This window comes from Tamandua tetradactyla, chromosome 17, assembly GCF_023851605.1.
Source record: "Tamandua tetradactyla isolate mTamTet1 chromosome 17, mTamTet1.pri, whole genome shotgun sequence".
Taxonomy (NCBI): Eukaryota; Metazoa; Chordata; class Mammalia; order Pilosa; family Myrmecophagidae; genus Tamandua; species Tamandua tetradactyla.
The window spans coordinates 63,975,245-63,985,336 of record NC_135343.1 but is presented as its reverse complement, the minus strand read 5'-3'; positions in this window follow the sequence as shown (position 1 = coordinate 63,985,336).

The following is a 10,092-nucleotide window of genomic DNA, read 5'->3' as shown; positions in this document are numbered from 1 at the left end:
TTATCTGCCTTCCTCAGATGTATATTAGTTCTCTTTGTGCATCTCCCTGTATCCTCTATGTCTGTGATTTTTTTCCCATATTTTTCTTTCCCAGTATTGCATTTTTGAAAAGTTTCTTCTGCCCTGACTTCTAGTTCTGTAAATTACCTACTTCTCTCAATTGCCTACATTCAGTTTTCAATTTTGGTTTTCCTTATACAAGATCTAGGAACTTTGATTTGGTTGTGTTTGAGAGTATAAGGTCATCATTAAAATTTAGCTTTCTATATATTATCATATTGTTATTCATTCATTTAAATAAACTCTGTGATAGTTTCAAAATCTGCAATATAAGGAGAAATGCTGTTGTCAATTCACTTATGATTCATGCTGTGCATGTGCCTTCAGAATTTCTCACCTGGATGGGCTCTGGGCTCTCACTGCCATGACCTTTGAATGGATCTGGAGTCAAGGCACATATTTGCAGTACCGTTAAGATGCTTTAAGGATGCTATTAATGAAATAATGTAAAAAAAATACATTATTTCAGATAATGAATTTTATTAAGGAGATATACATATTCAATATGAGGTTCTTATTTAGATTGTCCTGTATTTTTTATTGCTGCTTGTGTAACAAGAGAATGCTATCCATATTTGAATATATATTTACTTTAAAATTAATTATTGTAAATTCTATTTCTGAAATTGATTACTACATGTTTCATGGTCAATAAGTCACATTTTCTCTGATGATTTTTTGGCATTAAATATTACATCCTTCCACAATCCACAATGCAGTTTTCTTGTATGAATCCTACCTGCTTTGCACAGTCCCCTCTGGCACCACCCAGCTGCTCATAGGTTTCCACTCAGGCTCTGTGCCTTGGTGATGTGAAAAAGAGCTATAATTGGCAGGGCAAAGGAACTGATCATGTCACATACTACTTCTTTCTGATTTTTCTGTTCTGGGTCTCTTGATGAGGGTGTAAAAGGAACTCAATCAAATAAGATTTGAATTTTTCTAGATTAGGAAAATCTACTTTAGATGTACATGGAAATAGCTGTAATTTCCTGAACCATTACAGCCAATATTGAATGTAATAGGCCTCTGAGATAAGTATAATCACAAGGAAATAAAGAGTGGACAAACTGTTTTTGAATTTGTTGGCATAATCTGTGCATCTGTGTTAATGGTTGATTCTGATTGCAGGTGACCCAGGGGAACTTGTGAAGTCTGACTCTCCAGACTCCCTGGCTGTGTGGCCATGTCTGAGGTTAAACATCAGTGTCATGTCCAGTCCCAGTATTTTATCCAGCCTCAACCAAAGGAACTTCTTAGCCTGGTACCAGCATGTGTTAGTTTGCAAGTCCCCAGAATATGATATTCAAGAACTGGAATGGCTTTTTAAAAAGGGAATTAAATAAGTTACAATTTTACAGTTCTAAACCATAAAGTAAGTCCAACTTAAGGTCTCCAAGAAAAGATACCTTAGTTCGAGGAAGGCTGATGGATCAGGAACACATCTATCCACTTGGCTGTCACATGGCTTGCATCTGCTGGGCTCCATTGCTTTTAGTATCTCTTCCTGTGATAAAGGGGGGAGTCCTCACTTTGCTTCTCCAGGGCTAGCTGTCATCTCTTGGCTTCCTTTACCTTTCTCCATGTGCTGGCTTCTTAACATCTTATGGTGATGTCTTTAGGCTCCAAGCATCTCCAAACATTCATGTCTCTATTCTCCAAGTGTCAGCTTCTGTGTCAGCTCTGGGCTCTTTTGGCTCTGAGGGTTCTGTTCTCCAAAATGTTTCCTCTTTTAAAGGATTCCAGCAAAATAATCAAGACCCACCTCTAATGGGCAGAGTCACATCACCATCTATTCAGAAGTTTACACCCACAATTAGGCATGCCACATCTCCATAGAGATAATCTAATCAAATTCCCATCTGCATTATTGAAACAGGATTAACAGAAACAGCTGCACCCAGAAGATTGGATCAAGATTAAAACATGGTTTCATGGGGTTCATAATACTTTTAAACCTGTACACAGCAGAAGTCAGGACAGTTCTGTAACTACTCATCTCCTTGGCATCTACCAGGTACCTGGAGTCCCGGACAATTCCTTGTCATGTGATTACAACAGACTTCCTTCTCAGTATCAGTGGGTTCCAGGCCGAAGATGGGCAGATTACTTCTGTCAGAAGTATTATTACTTTCCTCCCATTGTGATTCACTCTTTAATACAACCTCATCCTCTGTGCTGCGTGTCAGTGAGTCTCTTATGAAGTAGCTGTTTCCTGGATTTACCTATCTCCTCTATATTCTTGAGAGATTACCTACTGATTTCTTTCCAAGAAGGTTTTCAGGGTCTAGAAGATAGTTATAGGATGTGGTTTCTTTATTCCCTTTTAGTGATGGTCACTGTGGGAAAATGCAGTAAAGATCTCTGTTTTCTTTTCCTATTGCTCCTGTAAATTTCCCACAAATGTTAGAAATGCCTCATTTGCAGTTCTGCCAATCATTAGAGGAAAATGGATCTCACTCAGCTAAAATCACTGTGTTGCAGTGTCCTCTTGTGGTAACTCAGGGGAGCAGCTCTTTCTTGCCCTTTCTAGCTTGTAGAGACCTCCCAATTCCCTGACTGTTGCTCCCCTTCATTCTTCTTCATAGTAACCAACACTTCATCTCCTTACCCTGCTTCTGTTGTCACATGTTTCTGTGACCACAGTCCTGAAAGATTCTTTCCTTTTAAGGGCTCATATGTTTTCACAGGGGCACCCAGATGATCCAGGGTAATTTCCCTTCTCAGCATCTGTGTACTTCATAATAGTTTCAAAATCCTTTTTGCAACATTTGGTAGGAGGTTGCAGTCCCCTATTTGGAGATTATTAATCTGACTCCTTAATCTTTCTCGTTCCTTACATCATCAGTTCCATTGTCAGTACATTCTCTCCAGGTGGATGCACATGACTGAAGCAAGCAGGGCCCATGCAGCACTGACTGGTTAGAGGTGCAGCAAGATATATACACTGATGAATCAATATTAAACTTTCCTATTCTAATTTTTCTCAATCTCCTACTCTTCCACTCTTCTCTGTCATTTTCTTCCACATCAAGACTTTTTAAGATATAATCCTCACCATTTTAGGTTAAAAATCCCCACCACTGACTCTGTCCTGCCTCTCACCCACCCTCCCTCCTGGACCCTCTTTCTAGCCAGGACTTTTTTTTTCTTTTTTTTTTAAATTTTTTATTAATTAAAAAAATTACAAGAAAGAAGCACAAACATTCCCAACACACACTCAGCTATTCACAATATCATCACATAGTTGCATATTCATCATCACGATCACTTCTCAGAACACTTCCATCAATTCAGAAAAAGAAATAAAAAGACAATGGAAAAATAAAACAAAAACAGAAAAAAAAATTACATACCATACCCTTTACCCCTCCCTTTCATTGATCACTAGCATTTTAAACTAAATTTATTTTAACATTTGTTCCCCCTATTATTTATTTTTATTCCATATGTTCTACTCATCTGTGGACAAGGTACATAAAAGGAGCATCAGATACAAGGTTTTCACAATCACACAGTCACATTGTGAAAACTATATCATTATTCAATCATCATCAAGAAACATGGCTACTGAAACACAACTTACATTTTCAGGCAATTTCCTCCAGCCTCTCCATTACATCTTGGTTAACAAGGTGTTATCTACTTGATGCATAAGAGTAACCTCTAGCCAGGACTTTTTGCTCATCATTTTCTGACCATAGGTCTTGGTAGACAGACTCAGTTTCTTTGCTCAATTCTGCCTTTTCTCTAAAAACAAAAGAAAGCAAAACCAAAACGATGGAAAGTCAGTTCCCACATTCACACTCCTTCTAAAGACCTTTCTCTAATTCTGTAAACCTAAGTATCCACAGGTGCTGTTTTAGAGATGTTACATACCCCAATGAAGGCCATGTTCTTTTAATTCATTCTTGTGGAGTTAGGTCTATTGTGCTTTGGATTTGGATTTGGATATTTCATTTGAGAGGAGATGCTGCCCATTCAAGGTGCATGTTATTTCTTCATTGGAGTCCTTTATGAGAGGTTAAAAGTTAGGTGTGCCAGTTTGAGTCTGTCATGGACCCCAGAAAAGCCATGTGCTTTAATCCTCATTCAGTATTGTTGGATGGTAGCTGTTGGATTGTTCACATAGAGATGTGTCTCCAACCATTCAATGTGGCTTGCTTACTTGGACCCTTTAAGAAGGAACTATATTGGAAAACCTTTTAGAAGCAATACAGCCAGAGACATTTGTAGTTGTAGAAGGAAAATGCACCCATAAGAGCTTCATGAAATAAGAAGCTTGGAGAGAAAGCTAGCAGATGTGGCCATGTGTGCCTTTCCAGTTGAGAGAGAAACTCTGGATGTCACTGGCCTTCTTAAACCAAGGCACCTTTCCCTGGATGCCTTAGATTGGACACTGCTGTCTATATACTACTACTGAGATGACTGTCCAGATGAGCAGTTTCAGTTTTTTTTTAATTTTCTCTTAAAGTATCCCTAATCACTCAATTTGGAGAAATCATGAGGCATTTAAAAACACTTTGTGCACTAATATTTAGCTCTCTGCTTCTGGCACAATTAGTTTGTGAATCCAAGTGCAGTGAAGAGATCACTCTCTAAAATGCAGCTCAGTCTGAGAGAGACCTGCAATATTTCTTTTGTTCCTGACCCTTTCCCTTTTAATCTTGGGACAGCCAGATCCTCCTGCTTGATGCATCTGTCCCTGCAGTCTCTTGGCACACTGTCCACATTGGTCTGTGCTGTGCCTCCTCAGTGCATGAAGTGGCCAGTTTCACTCAGTGGGTTCAGTATTAATGTTGGAAACTATCAATTATTTATTTGAAAAGCTGTATTTTTGAAAAAATGCTCAGGAGTCCTACTGTACAACTTTACAAGTAATAGAGGACAGTTTGTTTTTTACTACAGTGGTTTCTTTTCTTCCACTTAGTGTAGGTGTATATTGTGACAATATTGTTTCATAACTGTTTGTTTTTATATTTTATGGCACCTTTTTAGGGTGCAATACAGTAAACCAATAAAAATGAGAACTACACATCAAATCACCTACTGAATTTTTCTTTCTCTATAAGTACAAGATGATAAATGTGTAACTTACATAAAACACTTGCTGCTATTTACCATATATATGTCTTGGGGCTGAACACATGAAAACTAGAAGTCATTCATTCCTGAAAAGATGTTTACATCCATGTCTTAAGGAAAGATTTATTTTAACAACATGGGGTCCAACAGCGATTTGCCATTTATATCTCCTGAAGAGTTAAATATCACTCTAAAGCATGATTTTTCCTTAGATACAGTGAGGGTTCTTCTAAATTTGTATTTCTTATCTTTGATTCCATGTTTTCCTGAGCAAATATGAAATGTAAAGTGACACATCTTTTGCTTGGCTTCATTAACAGAATAATAATTTTGCAAACAGTATAATAGTGTCTATTTTATATGAATGAACTCACATGACTCAAAAGAATATATGTATTTTATTTACAATAATGTTTTGAATTTTCATCATCAAATTTATAGTATCAAAGAAAACCTTCTGGAAAAGATCATACAATCAGGCAGGAAAAGAAGAAATTAAACAAGAACTCCAGTCATGACTTAACTTTCAAATTCCGTAATTGTTTTCTGGAATATTTGGGCAGACAATTCAATTAGATCCTACTTCACTTTTGTTGAATGCAAAACATTGGTCACCAGGAGATTGTTGCCACCTTTGGATTCATTCATTTTCTTAATGTTCACCCTAGTGGGAGTGAGAATCATCCCTTCACTTGACGCTGTAGAGGTTCTGGTTCCCAAGGAAATATCTGTGGTGAGATGAGTGCTGGAATTTGTTTTTATATTAAAGCAACAAAGGTTGACAGTGAATTTGGAAGTGGAAGGTGTGTCAGCAGCACAATTGGACTGTTCTTCCCCTTACCCATTAGGAAAAAATTTGCACAAGACACAATGATCTAGAATTTAATTGCGTTAAAGCTGTTTATGGACATGAACTTCTGAGATAACATTGGTGTCTCCCAGAGGGACACTTACTCAGGTTTGAGAGGGCTGCTAATGAGGTCAGGATAATCAAGAGACAAAGAGGCATATTTTGCAAATACTGTCAGGTCTCACTCACAAGGAGAAATACTGAATGTCTAGAGCAGTAGCTATAATGTCACTCCAGATGGAGTCTCACATTTAGGAAGGGTTACCTGACATATGTCATTTATGGCAGATGCCCTTGGTCCCATCCAATATTCACTGTTTTAATTTTAGAATAATTTTAGTGTTTTTTGTAAAGATGTAGAAATAGTACAATGTTCCCATACATGCTCAACCACATGGCCCTAAATTGCATATTACATAATAATGGCACATTTATCAAACAAAGAAATTTACATTGGCACACTCATATTCACTATAATCCAGACTTTATTTGGGCTACACATTTGTTTTCTCATGTCCTTTTGCTTTTCTAGGATCCAATCCAGGACACCATATTGCACTTGGTTTCCATGAATTTGTTACAGAAAAAATGTGATCTTTAGAGAAGAATGTCATGGTCACTGCTAATGTGCTCTGATTTTACATGAATTGAAGAAAATTGTATTCTCTACATCATCATTTTATGAGTTTTTCCACAAAAAAAATCATTATTTCATGATTACTGATGAGCATTTGCCTCTGTGTTAACAGTTATCTAATTCACCACATTCACTCATTCATACAAAGAAGTAGTTGGGCACCTTCATCTCCTTCCTACAGTGAGGAAAGGGAATCCCACACACCCTGAACAGTTATTTGAGCACCTGATGAATGGTAAAGGTGGCTGCATGTTACTCAGCCCTTACCACTCACTCAGTCTGATGATATGTCTGCAACACGTACCCTGTGTTGAGTGTCCCAGGTAAGAGCATGAGGCAGTGTGTGCTGTGCCAAATATATGTGTAAGGTTGGGCCAAGTAGAATTTTATCTGTAATTTAGAGAGTGTTCCCATGTTAATATTGGCAGTATCTAGTAAATATCCTAAGTTTAGAATTATTTTAAAAGAAATTGAAGAATAGCAATGTTTCACCAAGATGAAGACAAAACTGCAAACACTTATACAATGCCCTAGGATGAAGGAAACATCCATATCAGTGCATCTGAAACTTTCTGACACTCAATAAATCCCAGTTATTAAAGCCAAAATCATATCTGGTACATTGCATTCAGACTGCATTAGCAAGCTGAAACACAAGCTGACATGGTTTGGCAGCATCAGTTCGTTAGGAGGTAGGACTGAGATCCTTTTTCCTCTTCCTAAAGATATATCAATAACTTTCTGAACTTAAAAATAAAGTGAGAAAAGAGCATAATGGAAGAATATCTGACAACTGAGGTAATTAACAATGTGTGACATGTATAATATGACTACCAAATGGACAAGGAAGAAAGTGAGGGAAGAAATATTTGATGAAATAATGGCTGAAAATTGTCCAAAATTAGTGGAAAACATGAGACCTCATATCTATGAGCTCAGAGAACACCAGAAAGCATAAATCTCCCTCAAATACAGCCATGCATATTATATTCAAACTGCAAGAAATCAAAAACAAAGAGAAGATTTTAAAAAGGTTAGAGGAAAAAGAAATCCTACCTCAACAGAAACAGAGGTATTTATTACATTGGACATCTGTTCATAATCCATGCAAGCAGGAACAGTTGAGTAAGATATTTAATGTAAGAAAAAAAAACCCATACAAAGTTAGGATTCTAAATCCAGAAATACCCTTAAAACTGATGGAGAAATAAAGACTATCTCAGAAAAACAAACCCTGAGTGGCATTTGCAATTTTTCCTTGCAAGAAATGGTAAACAAAGTTGTTGAGAGACAAAGGAAATGATATAAGGTGGAAACACAGATGTATCTAGAGAAAAGAAAAGTATTTGAGAAGAAATAAATATAGGTAAAGTAGAGTATTTTATGCTTCTTTTTCTTAACTGATATAGCAGATAACAGTTTGTTTTTAATAATAGCAACACTATTTTGGACAATTTATGGCTAAATGACTTTAAACAATGGTGTATTATAAAATAATAAAGGAAAACATGGCAACAATGTTATAATAGATAAGGGGAAAAGTTGGGAAGACATTTATGTTACCTACACCTCATGTGAAGTGCAAAAGTGTATGGTAAAAATACATATAGATAAGTTGTAAAGTCGAGAATAACCAGTCAAATAACTTTTAAAAAATGCAATTGATATGCATAAAGATAAGAAAATATCAAATTATATATATCACCAAAGAAAACTAGAGAAGGTAAGAAAATGGAAAAATAAAACACAATGACATAAAAGCAAAAGATAAAATGTACAGGAGCAATGAATACAAAACAGCAATTTCTCTTACAGTTTCTTCTTTGATGCAATGTTGTTTAAGAGCATGTTCTATACCCTTTATATATTAGTGAAGTTTCCTGTTCTTCTGCTGTTTTTGACTTCCTCCTTCATTCCAGTATGATCAGAGAAAGCACTTTGTACAATTTCAATAGTTTCATATTTTTAAGACCTGTTTGTATCCCAGCATGTGGTCTATCCTGGAGAATTTTCCATGAACACTTGGAAGAATGTTTATAGTGCTGTTTTGGATTCAATGTTCTCTATATGTCTGTTAGATGTAGTTTACTTATCATATTATTTAAGTTCACTTTGTCCTTGTTGATCCTCTGTTTAGATGCTCTAATGTAGAGAGTGGTGTGTTGATGTTTCCCTCTATTATTGTAGAGAAACCTATTTCTCAACTTCAGTTTTGCCATGTGTTCTAGTTTGCTCACTGCTGTAATACAATATATGATAAATGGAATGGTTTTTCAAAAGGGGAATTCAATAAGTTGCAAGTTTACAGTTCTAAGTCCAAGAAAACGTCCCAATTAAAACAAGTCTATACAGATGTCTAATCAAAGGCATCCAGGGAAAGATACTTTGGTTCAGGAAGGCCAATGAAGTTCAGGGTTTCTCTCTGAAGTGGAAAGTCAAATGGTGAACATGGCCAGGGTTCCTCTCTCATCTGGAAGGGCACATGTGAAATGCAGCGTCATCTGCTAGCTTCTTCTCCTGGCTTCCTACTTCATGAAGCTCCCCAGGAGGAGTTTTCCTTCCATATCTCAAAAGGTCGCTGGCTGGTGGACTCTGCTTCATGGTATTATAGCAGTTGTCTGCTCTCTCCTAATCTCTCCTTCTCCAAAATGTTTCATCATTTATAGTAATTCAGTAACTAGTCAAGACCCACCCAAATGAGTGGAGACATGCCTCTGGCTAATCCAGTTTAACAACTACTCTTGATTAAATCACATTTCCAGGGAGATGATCCAATTATGGTTTCAAACATTCAATACTGAATAAGGATTAGAAGAAATGACTGCCTTTACAAAACAGGATTAGGATTAAAACCTGGCTTTTCTAGGGTACATACATCATTTCAAACCAGCACACCATCATTTGGTTCATGAATTTGGGCCACCTTGATTAGGTATATACATATTTATGAATGCTATAGCTTCCCGGTGAATTTTCCCTTTACTAATATATAGTGTCCTTCTATTTCCCTTAAAGTATATATTTTTTGCATTTAAAGTCTATTTTTTCTGGTATTAGTATAGCTTCCCCAGCTTTTATTTCATTATTGTTTGTGTGAAATATCACTTTCTGTCCTTATACTTTTAATTTATTTATATCCTTTTGTCTAAAATGAGTCCCTTTTAAAAAGACTTTAGTTGGGTTGTATATTTTACCCATCATGCCAATATATGTGCTTTTCTTGAGGAGTTTAATTCATTAACATTCAAAGTCAGTCATTACTGTGAAAGTCATCCTTACTTCATCCATTTTATCCTTTGGCTTTAAATTGTCATATCTACTACTTATCTGTTTGTTTATCCTTTTTTAAGATAATAAAAGGTGTGCAGGTTTGAATCTGTTATGTACCCCAGAAAGGCTATGCTCCTTTAATCCGTTGTTGTGGGTGGGATGTTTTCGATTAGATTGTTTACATAGAGAT